The sequence below is a fragment of the Chiloscyllium plagiosum genome, unplaced genomic scaffold, assembly GCF_037043375.1.
Source record: "Chiloscyllium plagiosum isolate Xiang-an unplaced genomic scaffold, Cpla_swu_hap1 HiC_scaffold_2, whole genome shotgun sequence".
In the NCBI taxonomy this organism is placed as follows: domain Eukaryota; kingdom Metazoa; phylum Chordata; class Chondrichthyes; order Orectolobiformes; family Hemiscylliidae; genus Chiloscyllium; species Chiloscyllium plagiosum.
Window position 1 is genome coordinate 83,477,905 of NW_028270140.1, and position 23,520 is coordinate 83,501,424.

Sequence of the window (23,520 nt, forward strand, 5' to 3'; positions counted from 1 at the left end):
TGAAATCTCTATAAACTAAGTCAACTGCACTATTGTCAGCAACTCGCCTGATCACTTCCTCAGAAAATTCAATTTTTTTTAGGAATGGCTTCCCCTGACAAAGCCATGCTGACTATCCATAATCAAACCTTGCCACTCCAAGTGGAGATTAATTCTGTCCTTAAGAATTTTCTCCAATAGTATACCTACCACTGATGTGAGATTCATTGATCTGTAATTCTTCGGTTATCTCCACCATCCTTCTTGAAAGGTGAAACCACATTAGCTCTCTTCCACCCCTCTGGTGCTTTCCCTGTAGCCTGAAAAAAATAAACATTTGGGCAGAGCTCCTATAATTTCCTCTGTCACCTTCTATAGGAACCTGGGATACAATTCTGCCAAAACCTCTCAGTCCTTCTCCACAAATTCTGAATCTACATCTTCCTTCTCTAAAGTGAACACAAAAGTGAAACATTCGTTTAACATGCTACAAATTTTCTCCTGCTCCATGCTCAGAGAAAAACAAGCCTTATTTAATTTTTAATTTTAATAAATATCAGAGACATTATTTGTCTGAATTATTGACCTTTTTATTTGGCATATGTAGAATAAATAAAAATTGGGAATCTGTTATAGAGTTCAAAGGTTTCAATAGTCAAAAAGATCATTGTATACCAACATGAGCCAGGATTTTCATCAGAGCTGCTGATGCTGCTTCATCTCTATGACTTTGCCAGAGATGTAGTCAAAAGTGATGCGCTTTATGGTTTTCTTAATTAGTCAACATAATGTATACGACAAAGATACAGGACTTTGTTAAGACAGATGTCTATTGTTTATTGACAGCACGCTATTTACACAGTAACATTATTACAGGCTTATGTACATAGTCTGCGTTGCATGGATTTGTCACTTTCAAACTTAATTACCCCAAAGCATTTCTGGCCAGTCCTCATAAACTTCAAGTAATGCAACATTCTGCTTTGTGTTTTCTTATCCCATTATCCCATGTCAAGTGGCAATAGTGTATCATTTCCATCCTCGCTGAGTGACTTTGTTTTGTGACCTCAGATGCCTCAAGTTTAATATTTGCATTCTTGTTTTTAATCCCTCCATGTCATCCCTCTTGCTATCTTTGTAAATTCTCCAGTTCTACAAAATCAGTCTTCCAAATATTCCTAACTCTTCTGCTCTGACTTCTCATGAGTTTCTCCCCTTCTTCCCAATTGCTGTTGCCAGTTATCTCTTCAGCACATTAGACCCCAAGCTCTGCAGTTCCTCCCTAAATTCATCTGCCTTATCTTTTTGTCCATCTTTAGGATACTTCTCAAAATCTATCTTTTAGGTCAAGCATTTACTCTAACATTTCCTAGTTATTGTCAGGGTCATTTTCTTACACTTCTGTTAACCTTGCAGCACTTTCTCATGTTAAAGGTGCTATATAATTATAAATTGTTGTAATTTAATTTGAAATAGTAATAAAAAAAGATGGTTGAGATTTATTGCAGTTGCTGCTTCCTGTTTTAAACTATTGATTAATGTTGTATCTTAAGCCTTGAAAATATATGGAGATGTTACACTTGAAAATTTGGAGCAGGAGAAGGCTACTCAGCTCCTCGAGCCTGTTCCACCAATGATTAAGATCAGGAATGACCTGATTGTCAGCACAACTTTGTGTTCCATCCTACACCAGATAAGCTTTGATTCCCTTGTTAGTCAAGAATTATAGGGTTGCAGGAACTTTATTTACATGCCTTACAATTTCTGCTCCCATGGTTCAGCGGTCAGCCTCAGTTCAGTCTCTGTCTCTTTCTCTCAGTGACCACACCCAGGTTTAATTGTTGTCAGAAATAACAGTAATTCTGAGGACAAGGAGGTTTACAGAATAATACAAAGAAGGACCAAGAAACTGATAAGGAAATGGAGAATAGAATTATGAATGCAATCTAGAAAAAAGATAAAAACAGACTGTAAAAGCTTCTATAGGTATGTAAAAATGAAATATTTATTTAAAATGAAAGTATGTCCACTAAAGACAGGTTATTTATAATGGGGAAACTAAATGAGAATGTGTGGAATGAAGCAGCTTGAGGAGGATTCAGACAGGCTTAGTGAATGGGCAAGAATGTGGCAAATGTAATATAATGGATAAAATGTGGGGTTATCCACTTTGGTAGAAAAATTGTGAAGAGTATTTTTTAGATGGTAAGAAGTAAAAAAGGGTTGATGTACAAAGGGATGTTAAGAATTAAAGCTAATATGCAGTTGCAGCAAGCTATTAGGAATTCTTATGTTAAATAGGATTGGAATGCAGGATTAATAAAGTTTTTTTAATTCTACAAGAGCTTGGTAAAACTGCATCTAGAGCACTGTGTGCAATTTTGGTCTCCTTTACCTAGGAAAGATACTATTGTCGTACAGGAAGTGGAACCATTTCAAGGCTGACCCTTTTTTAGGAGTTGATGCAATGGTGCCAGGATGAAGGCCATGTTATATATGAACTTTCCATAATAATTTACCAGCCCAAATAATGACCGAACATTCTCGACAGACATAGGAGGCAAGGCACCTTTTGATGGTCCTCACTTTATCTTCTCATCAGATGTATCTCGGTGATGCTGACTCTGTAGCCCAAGTAGGTCACTTGGGGGTCCTGGAAGACACATTTTCCCCTTCTTAAGTACATCTGCCTTGGAAAGATGCCTTAGAACTATGTCCAAGTTCTCTAAATGTTCCTTATTTGTTTTCCCTGTTATTAAAATGTCATCCAGATAAATGGAAACCTGAGGTAGACATTACAAAATATACTTCATTGTTCGCTGAAAAGTTGAACGGTTGACAATACCTCAAATGGCAGTCTCGTGTATTGGTACAAGCACTTGTGGATATTAACTCAGCTGTGAAAAGCAATTTACTATTTGTTTAAAATTCCCACAAAAGCAAACCGACACATTGGACTTCAAAGTAGGTACAACCGGTGCTGCTCATTCTGTAAATTGGACTAGTTTGATGATTCCTTAAATTCCCAGCCTTCTGATTTCAGCCTCTACTTTTGCCCGTAAGGCACGTGGCATTGGGCAGGCCTTGCAGAATTGTGGAATTGCTTCCTGGTCAACATGCAAGGTAGTTGAAAAGTGTGGTGCTGGAAAAGCACAGCCATTCAGGCAGCATCCAAGGAGCAAGTGAGTTGACATTTTGTGCATGAGCTCTTCATCAGGAATGAGGGCCTGTGCTACATACAAGGTAGTCTTAGCTCCTTTGATAGGCCTTAGGCCTTCCTGGAAGACTTCCAGGTATTTAATTAGACTTCATTCAGGCAACCATTTTCAAATCTCCCACAGTCAATTTTGCTCCATCAAGCCTGGACACGAGCTTTTTACTACAATCACTAGTAACTGGACCAGCTGCTTTTCATAAAAGATCTGAACCAAAACTGTACCCTTAATCTGTAAGGGTTCCCAGCTATAGTTTCTCAGTCTCGCCGAGATCTTGCACAAACTTAGAGGATTGGAGTGCAGAGTGAATTTTGTAAAAGACTAGTTCTGCGATCGCCGATATGGCCATGCCGCTATCTACCTTCATCAGAATCAGATGACTATTTAGCCAGGTATTTATTTTGATCAGTTCTGGTTTGGATGTTGCTAAGCAATTTAACTGTTCCAAACCAGATGTAGGTGGACTTTCCGGGATGTGTACTCTCCTCAAAACTGGCCTATGAGTTCTCTTACTCAACTTAGGTCTAGTGGGACTCTTTAGCTGTTTTGAGTTCACATGCTTGCAGTAACAATGGCTTGCCACCCAGAATCCTGAAGGCTGAGGCTTGGCTTCATTTTGGGATTTTGCTATGGGTTAACCTCGAATCCCTCTAATCACAATAAGTCTTGAGTGAAGCTATGCAATTGTCTTCACTCAAGTGGTGTTCCCCAAGCTCAGTTGGACAGACGAGGGTGTCCACGTCCTTCAGAATACCATGCAACTCAATGCTCCACATGACACATTTTACAATGATAAAGCCAGTTGTAGGCGCCTGTTTGATGTCCACTTGGGCTTCAGCTAGTAGTCGCTTTTGCATAATTACATAATTAATCTCACATACCAAATTGTGTCTAAGCATCTCATTACGGGTTAAACCAAGGTCACGTTATTCTGCCAGTCATCTTAGCCTATTCAAAAATCTTGATACAGATTTCCCTAGTTCTCAAATTGCCAAGTATAAATGATAGCATCTCAGAATAGAGGAAACTTTGGATCATAATATTCCTTAACTGTGTCTGTCAATTCTTGAGAGGTTTTAGTATCTGCTGCCTCAGGGAAAGTTATGCTCCTAATAACCGAAAAAGCTGTGGCTCCACAGGCTGTCAGGAGAATTACTTGTTGATTTTCATCTGCCTGGAAAAAATGATGCATTCTTTCTACATACTGGACACAGTCTTCGACGGCAGGGTTGAATGTGTCAAGCTTCCCAAACAAGCGCAGGATGTCACATAGTCAAACAGGTTCTGGTCTTCGCCACAGATATAAATATATACTCCCAACTGTGGCAGGGAGAGAGTGAGAGTGTAGAACAGAGAGAGAGAGAGCAAGAGTATGGGAGGAACAGAGAAAATACAGGGGCAGAGACAGTTGTGGAATGGATGGAATAGGATATGTGAAGGAGGGTGGGTGGGAGAGAATGTGGGTTCAAGTGTGAGTGAGAACCAGATAGAGAGAGGGAAAGAGTATAGGGAATGCACAGAATGTGTAAATGTGTTTATATCTGTGTGAGAGAATGAGAGGAGAAGAGGGAGTGTGAGAGAGAGAGGATGAGAATGTGTTGAGAGTTCACTAAACAACAATCTGGTGTGTACTGTGATTGTATTGAAGCTGCCGAAGATTGGGATAAATTCAGAATCCAGCCAGGCAGATGTTTTCCATTGCAGAAATATTTTAAATATCTATAACTACAAGTGAGGTGCCAGATGACAAGACAGTGGCTAATGTTGTGCCTTTGTTTAAGAAGGGATGTAAGGAGAAGCCTGGCAACTATAGATTGGTGGTTAAGTTGTTGGAAGGATCCTAAAAGATAGCATTTACATGCATTTGGAGAGACAAGGAATGATTAGGGATGGTCAGCATGGTTTTGTGTAAGGGAAATAGTGTCTCACAAACATGATTGAGATTTCTGAGGCAGTAACCATGAACATTGATGAAGGAAGAGCAGTCAAATTGTTTGGAGTTTTTAGGAAAGCATTTGACAAGGTTCCGCATAGTAGACTAATTAGTAAAGTTAAATCACATGGGATTCAGGACGGGCTTGACAATTGGATTTAAAAAATGACTTAACAGCAAGAAACAGGATTGTTGGAGGATTGTTTTTCGAACTGAAGACCTGTGGTCAGTAATGTTCCACAGGGATTGGTACTGGGTCCACTTTTGTTTGTCATTTGTACAAATGACTTAGATGAGTATGTAGAAGGTATGGTTAGTAAGTTTGCAGATGACACCAAAATTGATGCTATAGTGGACAGTAAAGGAGATTATCTAAGATTACAAAGAGATCCTGATCAATCGGGTTCATGGGCTGAGGAGCAGCAGATGGGGTTCAATTTGGATAAACATGAGGTATTGCATTTTGGTAAAACCAAATAAGGCCAGACTTATACTATTAAAAATAGGGCTTTGCATAATATTGTAGAACAGAGAGACCTAAGGGTTCAGGTACATAATTCTTTGAAATTTGAGTCACGTATAGACAGGATGGTTAAGAAAATGTTTCACAACTTGCCTTCATCACTCAGACATTTGAGTGTATGAGTTGGAACGTCATGTTGAGGCTGTACAGGACGTTGGTGAAGTCTCTTCCGGAGTACTGTGTCCAGTTCTCGTTGCTCTTTTAAAGGAACTATATTATTAAGCTGGAAAGAGATCAGAAGAGATTTACCAGGATGTTGCTGGGCATGGAAGGTTTGATTTATAAGGGAAGGCTAGATAGGCTAGGACCTATTTGACTGGAGAGTAGGAGCTTGAGGGATGACCTTATAGAGTTTTACAAAGGGTGAATGGCAGATGTCTTTTCCCGAGGGTGGGGAATGTCAAGACTATGGGGCATATTTTTAAGATGAGAAAGATTTTTTTAAAAATGGGGGCAAACCTTTATCACAGTGGTTCACTGTGGAATGAACTTCCAGAGCAAGTGGTGCATGTGGGAACAGTTACAATATTTAAAAGAAATTTGGATAAGTACATGAATAAGAAATATGTGGTCCGAGTGGAGGCAGGTGAGACTGGTTGAGTTTGGGGTTATAGTCAATGTGGACTGATTGGACCAAAGGGTCTGTTTCTGTGCTATATGATTGTATGACTCTCTGTAAAAAATGCATAGTCCAACTCAAAGATGACTATTGCAAGCTAGTTTCTTCATGAATGTGCTCTTGTTGCCACTGAAATAACTCCACAGATGTTGCTATCCCGTCACCAAGTCACCATTTATTTGCACATGAAAAATCTTTGACTCTAGTACTGCCTCTTCAGAGTCAGTTCTCAGAGTGCCAGAACCTCTCACACTCCTCTTTTTTTTATCTGTCAACCAGGGCTCCCTGATTCGACCAGATTAACAGCCCCAATCCAGGAAGTAATATTCTATAAAGTCCAGCTGGCTGACCTTGATACAATCATTACATATTGGATGTGGTAAGTAAAAGGAATTGAAAAGTTCGATCAGCCATGATTGTATTGAATTGCAGGGCAGCCTCAACAGGCTTAAAGGCCTACTTCTGTTCCTATGTTCCTATACACAGTGAGCTGTCAATAATCACAGACACACATAAGCAAACACTGAACAATTGAATACAACAATTACATCATAGCTTTTGCAAACTAAATCATGAGTTACTTACACTGATAAACAGAAATCATTTGATTTTCACATATGGTGCTAAGATTAACATAGCTCACTTTATAAGTAAAGTAGAATTTGATCAAAGCGGGACTTATTTTAAGTGAATGTATTGCCCTCTTCTGGATAGTTTTGCAATTCCCAAAAACTTTCTTCCCATAAACAATTTATATCCATTCATAGTCATAGAGTCATAGAATTCTACAGCACGGAAACAGACTATGATCCAACATGTCCATATCAACCAGATATAATAAATTGATCTAGTCCCATTTGCCAGCATTTGGGACTATCCCTCTAAACCCTTCCTATTCAAGTACCTATTCAGATGCCTTTTAAATGTTGTAATTGTACCTGCTTCCATCACTTCCTCTGGCAGCTTGTTCCATACACGGATCACCCTCTGCATGAAAAAGTTACCCCTCCGATCCCTCTTAAATCTCTCCGTTCTCACCTTAAACCTAAGCCCTCTAGTTTTTGGTTCCTCTACCCTGGAAAAAAAGACCTTGGCTACTCACCCTATCTGTGTCCCTCATGATTTTATATACCTCTCTAAGGTCACCCTTCAGCCTCTGATACTCCAGGGAAAAAAGCCCCAGCCTATTTAGCCTCTATAGCTAACCTCTGGCAACATCCTTGTAAATCTTTTCTGAACCCTCTCTCAAGTTTAATAACATCTTTCCTATAGCAAGGAGACCACAATTGAATGCAATATTCTAAAAGTGGCCTTATATATGTTATATACAGCCACAACATGACATCCTATTCCTATACTCAATGAAATGACCAAAGAAGGCAAACATGCCAAATGCCTTCTTCACCACCCTGTCTACCTGCAACTCCACTTCCATGGAACTATTCACCTACACTCCTAGGTCTCTTTGTTTGACAACACTCCCCAAAGCCCAACCATTAATTGTATGAATCTTGCCCTGATTTGCCTTACCAAAGTGCACATCTCACATTTATCTAAATTGAAACTCCTCAGCACATTGGCCCATCTGTTCAAGATTCCATTGTACTCTGAGATAACTTCTTTCACTTTGCACTGCATCGCCTACCTTAGTGTCATCTGCAAACTTACTAACCATACCTCCTAAATTCACATCCAAATCATTCATATCAATGATGTAAAGCAGTGGACTCTGCATCGATTCTTGCAGCACACTGCCGGTCAGAAGCCTCCAGTCTGAAAAGCAGCCCTCCACTACCACCCTCTGTCTCTTACCTTCAAGCCAATTTTGTATCAAATTGTCTAGCTCCCCAGTATTCCATGTGATCTAACCTTGCTAACCGGTCTACCATGTGGAACCTTGTTGAATGCCTTGCTGAGGTCCATATAGACAATGTTCTGCCTTCATTAATCCTCTTTGTCACTTCTTCAAAAAACTCAATTAAGTTAGTGAGACACAATTTCCCACCCACAAAGCCATGTTAAATATCCCTAATCAGTTCTACCCTTTCCAGATGCATGTAAATCCTGTCATTCATTGAACTAAAAATTATATAAATGCCCCTCATCCAATTACACCGTATCAGGCCTCTGTTATTGCAATCCTGAACCTTGGGATGTATGCTGGATACCTGGGGTATCTTGCTTTCTGATGTTCATTCCCTTCCTCTGTTTAATATCTCCCAACAAGATCATAGATACTTTGGAAACTCACCATGTGAGAAAATCTGAAATTCCCCAGAAAGAATTAACTTGAGTCAGGTTAAAACAAAAAATCTGAAACAGGAGCCTAAACAAAGTTGAATTCCAGTTTTAATTGTGGTAGGACAAGAGGTTGGCAACTAATCCATTCACAGAAGGCAGTTCAGTTATTGAAATATTTTATGCAGACTGTATGCTTCTATTTTTAGTATTTCTTCTTTCACAGTCAACCAGGTTTCTGTGGATTCACAAAGGAAACATGAAGGGCTGGATCAATCTAGCTCATGCATTTACGTGCTATTTCTTTCATTCAGGAGGATTAAGAGTGTTTCCTCCAGGTGACCTAGAAAAACTGGTGCATCAACCTTCACCTTCTTCATGTGCAGGCTACATCATTACCAATCCTGTGATCATTGACTCCACACAAATCCATCACTTCAATATCCAAATCAATACCCAGCCACCATATTTCCCCAGCTTCCTCCAAATGCTCTTTGACACTCCAGATAGAGTCATAGAGCCATACAGCATGGAAACAGACCCTTTGGTCCAACCAGGAGAAAGTGTTGACTGCAGATGCTGGAGAGTCAGAGTCGAAAAGTGTGACACTGGAAAAGCACAGCAAGTCAGGCAGCATCTGAGGAGCAGGAGAGTCAATGTTCTGGGCATATGCCTTTCATCAGGAATGTGGTGGAGGAAGAGGGTGGAGGGATAAATAGGAGTGGAGGGGTGGGGCAGGATGGAAAGTACCTGGGAAAGTGATAGGTAGATGCAGGTGGAGGGTGATTGTGATAGGTTGGTGAGGAGGGTGGAGAGGATAGGTCAAGAGAGTGGTGCCGAGTTGGAGGGTTGGATCGGGGATGAAGTGGGGAAGTCAATGTTGATGCCATGTCATTGAAGGCTCCCAAGGCAGAAGATAAGGCATTCTTCCCCCAGTCATTGGGTCACTTGGATTTGGTGATTAAGGAGGCCAGGTCTTGCATGTCCTTTGTGTCGTGGGAAGGGGAGTTGAAGTGTTTGGCCACAGGGCAGTGAGGTTGTTTGGTGCATGTGTAGCAGAGATGTTCCCTGAAACGCTCCACAAGTTGCACAAGTTGTAGAGGAGACCACATCAAGAGCAATGGACACAGGAGCTGAGGTGTTTGGATGTCGAGGAAAATCTCTGTAGAATGTGGAAGGATGCTTTGGGCACCTTGGACGGAGGTGTGAGGGAAGGTGCCAGGTGTGGAAGGTGGGTTTGGGGGGGGGGGGGGGAGTGGTGTGGACCTCACAAGGGAGTCGTGGAGGGAATGGTCTCTGCGGAATGGAGATTGGGGTGGGGATGGAAATATATTTCTGATGGTGAGGTCTGACTGTAGGTGGTGGAAATGGTGGCGGATAATGTGCTGTGTCCAGAGATTATTGGGGTGGAAGGTGAGAACCGGAGGGGGTTTCTATCCTTGTTGCAGTTGTAGGGATGGGGTTCAAGGGCAGAGGTGTGGGTAATGGAGGAGATGCGCTGGAGGGTATTGTTGATCACACAGGAGGGGAAGTTGTGGTCCTTGTAATAGCAGGCCATCTGAGTGATAAAAGATGGATCCAGCACCAATCCCTGTGGAACACCTCTGGTCATAAGTCTCCAGTCCAAAAAACAACCCTCCACCATCACTCGAATCACCACTCATCGATCTCAAATATCTTATGATCGCACCCTCTTGATTCATATTAGACACACTACTTTTAAAATATCTGTTAATGACCTGAATTTGGAAGTACAAAAACGTTATTTCAAGGTTTGAAGTTGCTTTTTAACAAACTTCCCAACTTGTACATCCACCTCAAAATGTTTGTGTACACCTGAGTCTGTGGCCTGTCTGTTCTTGAATAATCTTTAAAGTTGTGCCATTTGGTTCCTCAGTCTTCCTAGCAAAATTTATCACTTCACACTTCTCTGCATTAAATTTCATCTGCCATGTACTGGTACATTTCATTAGTCTCCCTATGTCTTTATGAAATCTTTTACTATTCCCCCACCACACCCCCCACCCCCTACTGCTTTGCTGCATTTCCAAATTTCATTCTAACTTCTGTGCATGACATGTAGCAAATAGGATGGTTACAATAGAGATGAAGGCCCATTAACTTGCTATGTCTGTGCTGATTCTCTGAATGAGAAATTCACCTTGTGCCACTCCCTGCCTTTACCCCATAGCCCTGCAATTTTTTCTTTTTCAGATAGTAATCCAATCTCTCTTGAAAGCCTCAACTGACCCTGCCTCCACAACACTCAGACACTTTATTCCAGACTGTAATGACTTGCTGGAGAAAGTGAGGTCTGTAGATGTTGGAGATCAGAGCTGAAAATGTGTTGCTGGAAAAGCGCAGCAGGTCAGGCAGCATCCAAGGAACAGGAGAATCGACATTTCGGGCATAAGCCCTTCTTCAGGAATGTTGTAATGACTTGTTGTGTGATAAGTATTTCTCTTACTTTAATTCACTTAAATTTATGATATTAGATTGTCAAACTTCCACCAATTGCAATATCTTTACCTATTCAACCCAGACATATAAAAATCATGAACACCTCTACCAAATCTCTTCTCAATCTTTTCTTCTCTAAGAAGAAAATTCCAATTTCTCTAATTTTTCTAATTACCTAAAAGTGTCTCATATCTGAAAACCAATTGTTTAATCTTTCCTGCCCCCTCCTTTACGTTCTTAGTGTGGTTCCCAAAACTGGACACAATTCTCAAAGGTGAGAAATGAACAAGATTAAAGGCCCATCCAAGTTGCCCTTGCACAGAGATCTTGGCATTCTCCTGTGGTCTCTCACATCGGTCAAGATGCTGTAAATCTTTGGCGTCTTCAATGTCCTCCTTCTCTGAGGAATCCTCAAGTTTCACTTTGTTTTTGGAAGCTGGTACCTCTCCTCTAAAATGATAGGTCATCCAAAGTGCAGCAATACAATCATAGAGATCCTTACTACAGCATGTTGAAGTATGCTTTTCAAGTAGTCCACGCTCCTAAATCTCATCTTGAGCAAGTTGATGATCCCTCTGGTGTCACAGTACTTCTCTGCCTCACTCCTCAGCTTCCTAACCATTGTCTATCCAGTGGATATCCTACGTCAATGAGAATTCACCCTTGTAACTGTGCAGGTGCATGGAAGTGCTGGACAATGTAAATGCTTCCATGCTATTGAACACACCTATGGTCATAGACTATTATACCTTGAGGGATTGAAATCCCCTCTGGTTATTGAAGGCTGATCTGTACTTGGCTTAAGTGTCCACATCAGTTTTAAACTTGATGATTTGGCTGGTCCTTCTGAGGACGCATCTGTCACTGCCTTGATGCAACGTTGTGTAGTTCATTAATAGATAGCACACACATAATCAAGTAGCCTCTGAAATTAACCTGGGGCATAGATATTCAGAACCACCTGAAAGCCATTGATATCAGAAGGACAACCATTGCAATTGTAACCTTTTCCCACAGCTAAGTGTTTGCACAGATTGGTTCGGGGTCGACTCCAAGAGAGGGAATTAAAAGGCATGTTGGAGTAGTGGGGAAGAGTATAGTTCAGGGAATTAAATATTTTTCTTAGCATCCAAGAGGCTACATTCCCTGCCCAGGGTTAAGGACATCTCCTGAGCGCTTGTGAGGTACTTGGAGTAAAAGGGAAAGGATTCAGATATTGTAGTCCATGTGGATACCAACAAAATAAATAGGACTAAGAACTAATAGGACTAGGTCTGCTAGGAACTATGGGGCAAAAATATAAAGCAGAACCACAAAGGTAATAATCTCTAGATTATTCCTGAGCCAAGAGCAAATTGACAGAGAGCAAAAAAAAATCATAGAGTTGAATGCATGGCTGAAAGATTGGTGTGGCAGAAATGGATTTCAATTCATAGGGGCATTCACATCAGTACTGGGGAAAGTAGGGGTTGTTCAGTTGGGACTGAGTTTATTTGTATGAGCCGAGATCAGTTTCCTGGAGAAAATGAATAACTGAGGTTGTAGAGAGGGTGTTTAAACTAAACAACGGTGCTGAGGGTTCTGGTGATGAAAAAATTTAGCAAATTAAAGAGAGCATGCAAGGAATAGCACACATCATACAACAGGATTGTGAAAGGAAACCACCTGATAAAGGACCAGCACTCCAAACGCTAGAGCTTCCAGTTAAACCTGTTGGACTATAACCTGGTGTTGTGTGAATTTTAACTTTGTACACCCCAGTCCAACACCAGCATCTCCATATCAATGCTGGAATCTGAATATTAAAGGCATTTGACACTTATAAAGTCTAGAAAGAAAGGAAACCTATGTGGGGTAGTTCTGTTAATAAAGGATGAGATTAGTACAGTGGTCAGAATGAAGATCATGAAATAAAATAGAAATAAGTAGAGATAAGAAACCCTGGGAGAAAAATCACTGAGAGAAGCAAGTATAAGCCTCCGAATAGTGGCTACACTGCAGTACAGTATATAATAAATAATTGGAGGTTATAAGGATGGTGAAAAAGTTTGGGTGATTTTGTTTTTACAGCGTTCAAACAAACCAAATTGGTGGTCTCAAGGATGAATTTCTAGAATGGATTTCGGACTGTTTCTTCGAACAATACATTGTGGAATCCACCAAGGAATGGCTGATTTAAAGCTGGGAATGTGTCATCAGTCAAAATTAATTAATTATCTAATAATAAAGGCTTCTCTATGTGAGAGTGATCAAAGCGTGAGAGAAATTTCACATTCACTTTGAGGTTGTGAAATGTCTATCTGAACTGGTATGTTAAACTTAAATCAAGGCTGTTACAAAGGTAGGAGAGCAGCATTTGCTAAAATGGAATGGGAAAATAAGTTTAAAAGTAAGAAGGCTAAGTAATAACATATTTAAAGAAATATTTCATAAATTTCAACAAGATATACTCATTCAACAAAGGCAGAGTCTATGTAAAGGATGAACCAGCCATGCCTAACTAAGGAAATTAAGGATAGTATCAAATTGAAAGGTGTAAAATGTCTTGAAAATTAGTGGTGAGCCAGAATATTGGAAAAATTTTACATACCATCAAAAGATAAATACATTAAAATATGTGAGTAAACTGTTAAGAAATAGTAAATAAATAGGTGTTAAGAACTTTCATGAATACATAACAAAAGAATAGATTAGCTATCTATGCATTTGTTGGTAATAAAAGAAGTGCCTGCAAACATTGTACCTTTCCACAATTTCTAGAATCTGGAAAAGTCCCAGCAGTTTGCCTCTGCGAGGTCAACTCTAGATTGTTGGCACAGTCCCTGTCCCACCGTTTACACACAGGCAGGCTTGCCAATCACATCCGAATCCCAGGAAAATAGCGTTGGAATAGGATGGTGCCAACAAAACAGTACATATCCGGTGACTTGAAATACAGCACCACCACACCTCCATGCTCACCTGTTTTGTGACTCTAAATCCCTGCCCAGATTTTCAGTTAACTGTTAATGGAATGTTGGCTAACATAGTGCTTGATACCATGTAAGTTAGCTCACTTGGCTATATAGCTAGCATTTGGTTTGAATAAGTACCAAAAACATAAATTTGATTCCCATTTTGACTTGGGTAGCCTGAGTTTGGGCCTCCTCATCCTATCAAATATTGAAGGCAATGACAAAACACTGCTGATGAAAACAATTAAGGAAACAGCTCAGGAAGCATCGGCAAAACAATGAGTCAAGGACCTGCCTTCAGAGAGAGCTCATGTGATATGGCAAACACAGTCTAATGGCTTTGCTGACTGCTGGACCAAATTGATTGGATTTAATGCACATTGAGCACAATAATTCTAAAGCTGCTTGCAATCCTGGTTAGTTACACTTTCCCATCTGAAAGTGGCACAATTTTTCACGGCTAGTGAAAAACCAGTACTTTCATAAGCCTGAACTGCAAATCTTTTGGCATACTTCATTTTCTGTTCCTTCCAGCAACTATTTGTTTGACTGGGTGGATAACTATGAATCCTCTTTAGATTTTTACCTACTTTCATACATTTTAAGGCAGATCTCTATGATGTTAGATTTAACACTCAGGAAAATATATCCCAATGTACTTAATTACTATACAAAATATTTTGTTTTGAATTGTGTTTTCACAGCCATACTTTGAAGACTAATATTAATAACTAGAAGTGTAGCAGTGGCACAAAAGATTAACTAGTTTTTAACAATTCAACAGAAACTACCCAATACATTGCTCACCCTTATTGTAAAAGTATAATTAAACAAAATAATCTTTTGAACATTCAGTAGTGTTTTTACTTGTGCTGAGAACAAATATTCATTCCTAGCCAGAAGTCAAATTATGACTTTCTCTAAAAATATACAGGTAGTTCTCTTATAACGCTGTAGTTGTGTTCCAAAGAAATCTCACTTAATAGAAAATCGCTTAATAAAAATACTGGGGCCAGTGGGAAAAGTGGGGTTTGGGGCAGACCAGCAAAAAATAACACTCACGATTGCTCAAAAATCACCCAAAGGCCGAACACAAAGTATAGCACAACCTGAATAAAGGTTTACATCATACTTTTTAAAGAAGCAAAAATAAATTACGTTGAAAAAATATCATTAATGCAGGGACAGAATGTCATCATCATCACCACCTTCAGGTTCAATTGTGGTTGCAAAGTGGATGGCTGTGGTTGATCATCTTCTGACTATTTCTTGGGGGTTGGTTTAGATTGTGTGATGTGCAGATGCAAGAACAAATTAGAAAGGCAAAGTATATGCATAAGGGTAATACAGTCCTGCAAGAATTGTACAGGGCTCATACAGGAATTATATAAGAATATTCTTTTCTCAGAGGGACAGCAATGAGCTTTCATTAGTTTAATTTTTGAGATGAAGCTGCTCAATGTATAGTACTGTATCTCTCACATGCTCTGACAGCAGCTGACATTGGTGCATGTGCAGAATGAAGTATGCAAAATGATTGCTGCTGGGATTGCGCTTTTGTGAACAGAGGTAAGCATTCTCGAAAATACCATTCCCTAATTCTACAGCGACGTTTAAGCCAAATCGTGCTGCCAAAATACACTTTATACAAGAGCTACCTATAAATACTGTCACAACTGGCGCAAATGCCAATGAGCTGATGATTATAGTAGTACCAGATAATTAATTCAATTCCTTTATTTTTAAATTTAAATGATATTGTGAGAAAATGAATGACTGCTTGATTGTCTTCAGAAATTAAAGTGTATATAGTTTATTGCACTATACTAAAAAGAAAGTCTTGCATTTATACGGTACTTTTTACAAGCACCAGATATCTCAAAACAGTTTGACTATACTTCAAAATATTTTATTGACTGCAATGTTGTAGTGTAGGCGAAACAGGTTAAAACTTTAGAGATTAGAGTTTAAAAGAATGAGGGGTGATCTTACTGTAACATTCTGAGTAGACTTGACAGGGTAATGTTTGAGAAGATGTTTCCACTAGAGGGATAATCTCAAACTAGAGAACACATTGAGAGAATAACGGGAAACTCATTTCAAAATGAGATGCGAAAGGATTTTTTTCTCTCAGAGGGTAGCGAATGTTTGGAATGCTCTACCCAGAGGGTTGTGGAGGCTATATGACTGAAAGAGAAGGTAAATGCATTTGTGAAATATAGAGGACTTGAAGGCTATGAGGAGCTGTCAGAAAGAGGAGTTGTGACTTGGGGTAGATCAGCCGTGACTTTATGGTATGGCAGGATAGGCTTGAGAGGCTGCCTAGCCCATTCTTCCCTGTATTTATTGTATTTTTATATACTTAAGATTATCTCTTCAACTATTGTGTCTTTAAAAATGTTCTATATGAATATTAATCAATGTCAAAGGCTGTTCTATTTTCGAAGTGTGAGACATCATTTTGATGCTAAACAGATAATTGTTGTTTTTTATCTGTATTCCTATAATTCACAGAGGCAAACAGTAAACAGAACGTCAACTCTGCTGCTCCTCGGATGCTGTCTGACCTTCTGTGCTTTTCCAGCGCCACACTTTCCGACTCGGACTCTCCAGCATCTGCAGTCCTCACTTTCTCCTAGTAAATAGGAACAATAAAGTGATTTGGTAGATACCTAAATAAATGTGTTCCAAAACTTTCTGCACACCTAGCCCAGGTGTTCCAGGACAAATACACTGGCATCTACCCAACAACATGGAAAATTGCCTAGTTATGTTTGTAAAGCAGGGTAAATCCAACCCAGCCAATTACTCCACTTCGGTCAACTCTCAATCATCAGTAAAGTACTAGTAAACAAAATTGTTTTACAATAACCTGCTTACTGACACTCATTTTTGTGTTCTGCCAGGTCCACTCAGTTCCTGATGTCATTACAATCTTGATCAAATATTGTCAAAAAAGCTGAATATCAGAGGTGAGGTGAGAATCACTGTCCTTTCCATTAAGATCACATTAGATTGTGTGTGATAGCAAGAAATCCTCGTAGAACAGGAATCAATGGGAATCCGGGGAAAAAACTCTGTTGTTAGGAGTCATACTGAGCACAAAAGAAGATGAAATAAAAACAGAAACTGCTGGAGAAACTCAATAGGTGTCACAGCATCTGAAAGAAAGAGTTACAGTTTAGAGTCCAATATGACATTTCTTCAGAACTAAAAGTGGCTGGAAAATGCTTCTTTTTACAGAATCATAGTATCCCTCCATTCAGTCCATACGTCTGCACCGACCCTCCAAAAAGCATCCCACCCAGACCCAGCTCCCCACTGCAATCTGGTTACCCTGCATTTCCCATGGCTAATCCACCTCGCCTATCCCTGATGATTCCTGATGAAGGGCTTTTGCCCAAAACATAGATTTTCCTGCTCCTCTGCTGCCGTGCTGTGCTTTTCCAGCACCACTCTAATTTTGACTATGGACAATTTAGCATGGCCAGTCCACATAACCTGCACATCGTTGGATGGTGGGATGAAACTGGAGCACCCAGCAGAAACCCAAGTGGGCATGTGGAGTACATGCAAACTTCACATAGATAGTCACCTGAGCTGGAATCAAACCTGACTCCCAGCATTGCTAACCACATAAATCACCAAGCTGCCCAATGCTAGTAGACTAAAGAAGTGGAAGTATGAGGGTGCTCAGAGCAAAAGACAAAGCAAATTATAATGGTGATAAAGGAGAGTTAGATATGTAAAACAAGTGTACAGGGGAACCTCGATTATCTGAACGTGATGGGCGGGCACTATTTCATTTGGATAATCGATTCTTCGGTTAATCAATTTAAATGGCTTTCCTCTGGGACTTGGGTCTGCTCCACGTTCAGGAAACTGCAGCAGCAGCATAGCACACGAGGCCCCGCCCCAACCGCCGTGCAACCCACACCCCCAACACCACCCTCACCCCCACCCCCAAACCCTGTGCAACACCACCCCCGCCCCCAAACCCTGCGCAACTTCATCCCTGCTTCCCAACACCTCCCCTCACCCCCAACTCTTGTGCAACACGGCCCCTAACCCCAACACCGCCCCGCCCCCAAACCCTGTACAACTCTGCCCCCGTGTCCCAACACCTCCCCGCCCCCAAAACCTTCCCCGCCTCCAAACACTATGCAGTTCCGCCCCTCAACCACAAACCCCATGCAACTACGCCCCCCCGCTCCCCAACACTGTCCCTGCCCCCAGCACCTCCCCGCCCCCAAACCCTGTGCAACACTGCCCCGTCCCAAACTCTGTGCAAATCCGCCCCAAACACAGCGTCCCACATCCCAACACCCCAAACCCTGTGCAACCCCACCCCACCCCACCCCACCCCAAAACCCTGTGCAACACCGCCCCCCAACATTGTCCTCCACTCCCAAACCCTATGCAACTCCACCCTCCGCCCCTCCCAACACTGCGCCCTGCCCCAAACCCCATGCAACACGCCCGCCCCCCCCCCCCGCCCCTGTCCATCACCACACACACCTACCCCCTCTCTGGGGCTTCCAGACTGGACTCCAACCACAAGACTGCTGCTGCTGCTGCTGTTGCCTTAGTGGGGTAAGTCTCCAAATAGCACACACACGCAGCTACAGCCACACACACGTTTTTACTGCAACTTTTTTACAGGTTCCACCTCTGCATTGTACAGGACAGTATTGGAGAGATTAAGTTAAAAATTATTGAGGAGAAAGTGAGTTCTGCAGATGCTGGAGATCAGAGCTGAAAATGTGTTGCTGGAAAAGCGCAGCAGGTCAGGCAGCATCCAGGGAACAGGAGAATCGACGTTTCGGGCATAAGCCCTTCTTCAGGAATTCTGATTCCTGAAGAAGGGCTTATGCCCGAAACGTCGATTCTCCTGTTCCCTGGATGCAGCCTGACCTGCTGCGCTTTTCCAGCAACACATTTTCAGCTAAGTTAAAAATCACACAACACCAGGTTATAGTCCAACAGGTTTAATTGGAAGCACACTAGCTTTCGGAGCGATGCTCCTTCATCAGGTGATTGTGGAGGGCTCGATTGTAACACAGAATTTATAGCAAAAATTTGCAGTGTGATGTAACTGAAATTATACATTGAAGAATTGATTGTCTGTTAAGCCTTTCATCTGTTAGAATACAGTGATAGTTTCACTTTTTTCATGTGTAAATCACAAAACCCTTTTTTTTAAAAGTTGCATTCTCGGGTTAGCTGTTAACAATGGTGATAGCTAGACAATGTGTTGAAAGTGTTAACCCCCTGTGTTCTCTGTCTATGACCTGATGTTTAGATTGATTCTAATCTAAAAAGTGAGATAACCGAGTTTTACAGAAATTTACATAAAACTCTGATTCTAATCTAAAAAGTGAGATAACAATCTAAACATCAGGTCATAGACAGAGAACACAGGGGGTTAACACTTTCAACACATTGTCTAGCTATCACCAATGTGTTGAAAGTGTTAACCCCCTGTGTTCTCTGTCTATGACCTGATGTTTAGATTGATTCTAATCTAAAAAGTGAGATAACCGAGTTTTACAGAAATTCACATAAAACTCTGATTCTAATCTAAAAAGTGAGATAACAATCTAAACATCAGGTCATAGACAGAGAACACAGGGGGCTAACACCTTCAACATATTGTCTAGCTATCACCATTGTTAACAGCTAACCCGAGAATGCAACTTTTAAAAAAAGGGTTTTGTGATTTACACATGAAAGAAGTGAAACTATCACTGTATTCTAACAGATGAAAGGCTTAACAGACAATCAATTCTTCAATGTATAATTTCAGTTACATCACACTGCAAATTTTTGCTATAAATTCTGCGTTGCGATCGAGCCCTCCACAATCACCTGATGAAGGAGCGTCGCTCCGAAAGCTAGTGTGCTTCCAATTAAGCCTGTAGGACTATAACCTGGTATTGTGTGATTTTTAACTTTGTACACCCCAGTCCAACACCGGCATCTCCGAATCTTGGAGAGATTATGTTGGGAAGGGAGGTTTAGGGTACACCCCCTGTGTAGAACTCCAGGGAAAGTGTGGGGAGAGAGAGAGGGCAGGCTGATAGTCATTTGGAGACGGTGTCTGTTTAATCACTGTAAACAAAAGATGCGATCACTGTTGGAAACATGTCTTTGATGTAATGTTTCCATCCGGACCTGGAGATCTCCTTTGGATAATCCGATTTTCAGATAATTGGTATTCGGATATTCGAGGTTCCTCAGTAAATGTTAGCTGTGAAAAGGAGAAAATAGGTCCACACTACTAAGACCAAAACCAAGTAAGAAATGACCTGTGGAGGTTGGGAGATGCAAAGAAAAAGAAGTACAGATGTCATACTCTGAAGTTATGGAACTCAATATTGTGTCTTAGAGACTGTAAGATTCTTATATTGCACACAGCTTCATTGGAACACAATAGCAGGCCAACAATGTCAACATGGGCACAAGGTAATTTAATGAAATGGCAAGCATCTGAAAGATTTGGGTAATTCATATGGACAGAGCAGAAGTTCTCCACAAAGTGGTCTCCCAATCTACTTTTGGAATAACCAAAGTGCACAGATCATTGAAGATGGCAGGACGGGTGGAGACAACAGTTAAGCATACATTGTTCTTGGCTTTATTGATAAGAGCATGAATACAAGAGCAGGCGATGATTTTGAATTTGTACAAGACACTTGCCAGATCTCAGCTAGATATTGTGTACTGTTGTGGGCACCACATTGTGAGATAGGTGTGAATGTATTTAAGAGAGCACAGAAATGATTTGCAAGTATGATTCCAGGAATGGAAAACCTCAATTATGAGTGTATTTTGAAGAAGTTGGGTGATGTTTTCAAAATGATGAGTGGTCTGGTAAAGTGGTTAGGGAGAAGTTGTTTCTGTTTGCAAAAGAAAAAAGAACAAGAGGGCATAATTTTAAAATGATGTACAAATGAAGCCAGGGTGATGTGAGAAAGTACTTTTTCATAAGTGAATAGTTAGGATATGGAATACATTTCCTGGAAATATGGTGCAACAAGTTCAAGACGACATTCAATCATTATTTGGATAGAAAAGGTCTGAAAGCATATGAGGTAAAGACAGGATATTGGCATTGGAAAATAGAACTGCTGCAGGCATGATGGGCTGAATGATCTCCTTCTATGCCATAATAATTCTGTGATGTAAAGGAGACCACACTGTGAACAGTGGGTGCAATAGACTCGATTGAAAGAAGTGCAAGTAAAATGCTGCTTCACCTGGAAGGTATGTTTGGGACCTTGGATGGTAAGGTCTGAAGAAAGGCTTATGCCCGAAACGTCGATTCTTCTGTTCCCTGGATGCTGCCTGACCTGCTGCGCTGTTCCAGCAAGACATTTTCAGTTCAACCTTGGATGGTAAGAAAGGAGGAGGTGATTGGACAAGTGTTACACTTCTGTGATTGCATGTGAAGGTGCCATGGGGGAGTTAACCGTCTTGAGAATGATGGAGGAGGGGACCAGGGTGTCACGGAGGAAACAGTCCTTGGGGAATGCTGACAGTTAAGGGGAGGGGAAGATGTGTTTGGTGGTGGCATCCTGCTGGAGGTGGCAGAAATGATGATGAATACTCGTAGCCACACCTTTGATTTGGAGAAGGTGAGACAGTTTAAGGAAAATTTGTTAAAAATGAAAATACGTCCCACCAAGTAAAGGAAGGTGGTGTGGTTGGACACAGTTCAGGGCTCTTTTAAAAGAAGAAGTGGAGATTCTTCAGGCCTTCCTGACCCTCCAAACCACTCACCATCCTGACTTGGAAATATTTCATCGTTCATTCAGTATGACTGGGCCAAAATCTTTGAACTCCTCCCCTTATCGCATAACGGATCCACATACACAAAATGGACTCCAAATTACAGGACCAACCTATATCCCATCCAGGGATGTCCTGATTTGTCTGAATTTGACCATTTGTGCCAAACGTGACAAGGTTGAAACATGAGTGTTCATGTCCGATTGGCTGGTAGCTCTATGAACTAGGACTCACCTCTTGGAGATGGATAGAATTACCACCTCATAATCAAAGGGCTGTTGTCCCAAAGATTAGAGTGGAGTAAGCCAACCAAGGCAGGGCCTGGGCTTGCCCCCAGCAGTTTCATACTAATTAGGAACAGGATTAGGCCGCTATGTCCATTAGACTTGCAATGCCATTGAATAAGATCATGGATGATTGGATTACTCTGCATTCCAGCTTGATAACCCCTGATAACCTTTCGCCCTCTAGTCTTAAAAATATTCAAGGACTCTCCTTTCACTGCCTTTTGAGGAATATTATTCCAAAGATTCACGACCCTTTGTGAGAAAGAAAACTCCTTATCCAATAAATGTATAACTCTTTATTTTGAAACATTGAAATGTATGCTGGCAATTAGGATCACAGTCTTAAATGAGTTAACCTCCGCAAATAGGAAAATGTCAAAGTGCTTGTGTCAAATATTTGACATGGGGAAAGGACACAAATAATGCAGCAAGTAGTTGTCAAATCTGATGCAAGTTTACTAGGAAAAAACAGTGTCATGATAAACTAACTAAATGACTCCCAGCATTAGAAACTCAAGGGAACACTTAACCACTTTAACCACAAGAGAAAATAGAACTACTTTAAGAACAGGCTATGTAAAAACTTATTTTTAAACATGATTTTGTAACTGGAAAAAAATTGAGTAAAAGCAAGAAAATTAAAAACATTTGGGTCAAAGTTTCAAGATACACAGTATTCTGAGGTTTCAGCGTGCAATTGTATGCAGGACGACTTGAGGCTTTAAATAGAAAACAGAACTGGAACACTAAAGTTTTGACCTCTGTACAGAAATGCCTAATGACAAAAATGTTACACACAGATTTAGGCAGGTTGGATCTGTTAATAGTTTCATTCCAGAAAACAAATTTTATCTTGGCAGGTCAGAACGAAAAAAGTATTTATTTTCAATCTAAACTGAAACAAAACTGATCAAATCTGCTGTGATATATTTACATTAGAATTGTTTTTAGATAACCATTTATTACAAAACTTAATTGATGCAATAAATTGTAGAGTAAGATTAATACAAATAAGTGAATGAAAAGATAACTGGTGATGGCCACACCAACTCGCTGCACCAGTATGGTACTATAGTAGCTATCGTACTTGACTATTAATTCAGAGGGTGCACTTATAAACCCACCATGTTGTGTGAAAATAAATCAATTGATCTGGCAAATTGTTGGCTAGTAACCAGCAAACCAATTGGATTCAGCTTCAGTAAAGAATACCCTTAGTCTGGCATAAGCATCCACTATTAATGCATTCTGAACTGGCCTGAAGCTCTGTTAAATAAAATGTGAAGTGCAACCATGCCAACATTAAGCAAATCCAGAAAACTCCTCATTCATAAACAATGAAGTGTAGAATGGGCTGCTGACTCACTATTATCAGTTTACTGTTGGAAGGGAATGTCAAAATTTAACTTCTGATTGCACTCTGCTGAAAATTACATGCTCATAGATGTTGGGTGAGTTCAGGATTGGACTTGATTAGGTTATTGTTTATGGTCAAATAAACATAGAATCCCTACAGTGTGG

The 23,520-nt window shown here is 40.6% G+C and overlaps 1 long non-coding RNA gene across 1 annotated transcript in view; it reads left to right on the top strand.

Annotated features, from left to right (window-relative positions):
* LOC122560716 (uncharacterized) overlaps positions 1-23,520 on the top strand; it is a 71,741-nt gene that overhangs the window by 8,631 nt on the left and 39,590 nt on the right. Inside the window, exons 2-3 of the long non-coding RNA XR_015760682.1 lie at positions 6,549-6,648; positions 16,828-16,893. This is a non-coding gene — a long non-coding RNA (uncharacterized LOC122560716). The remainder of the gene's footprint in view (positions 1-6,548; positions 6,649-16,827; positions 16,894-23,520) is intronic.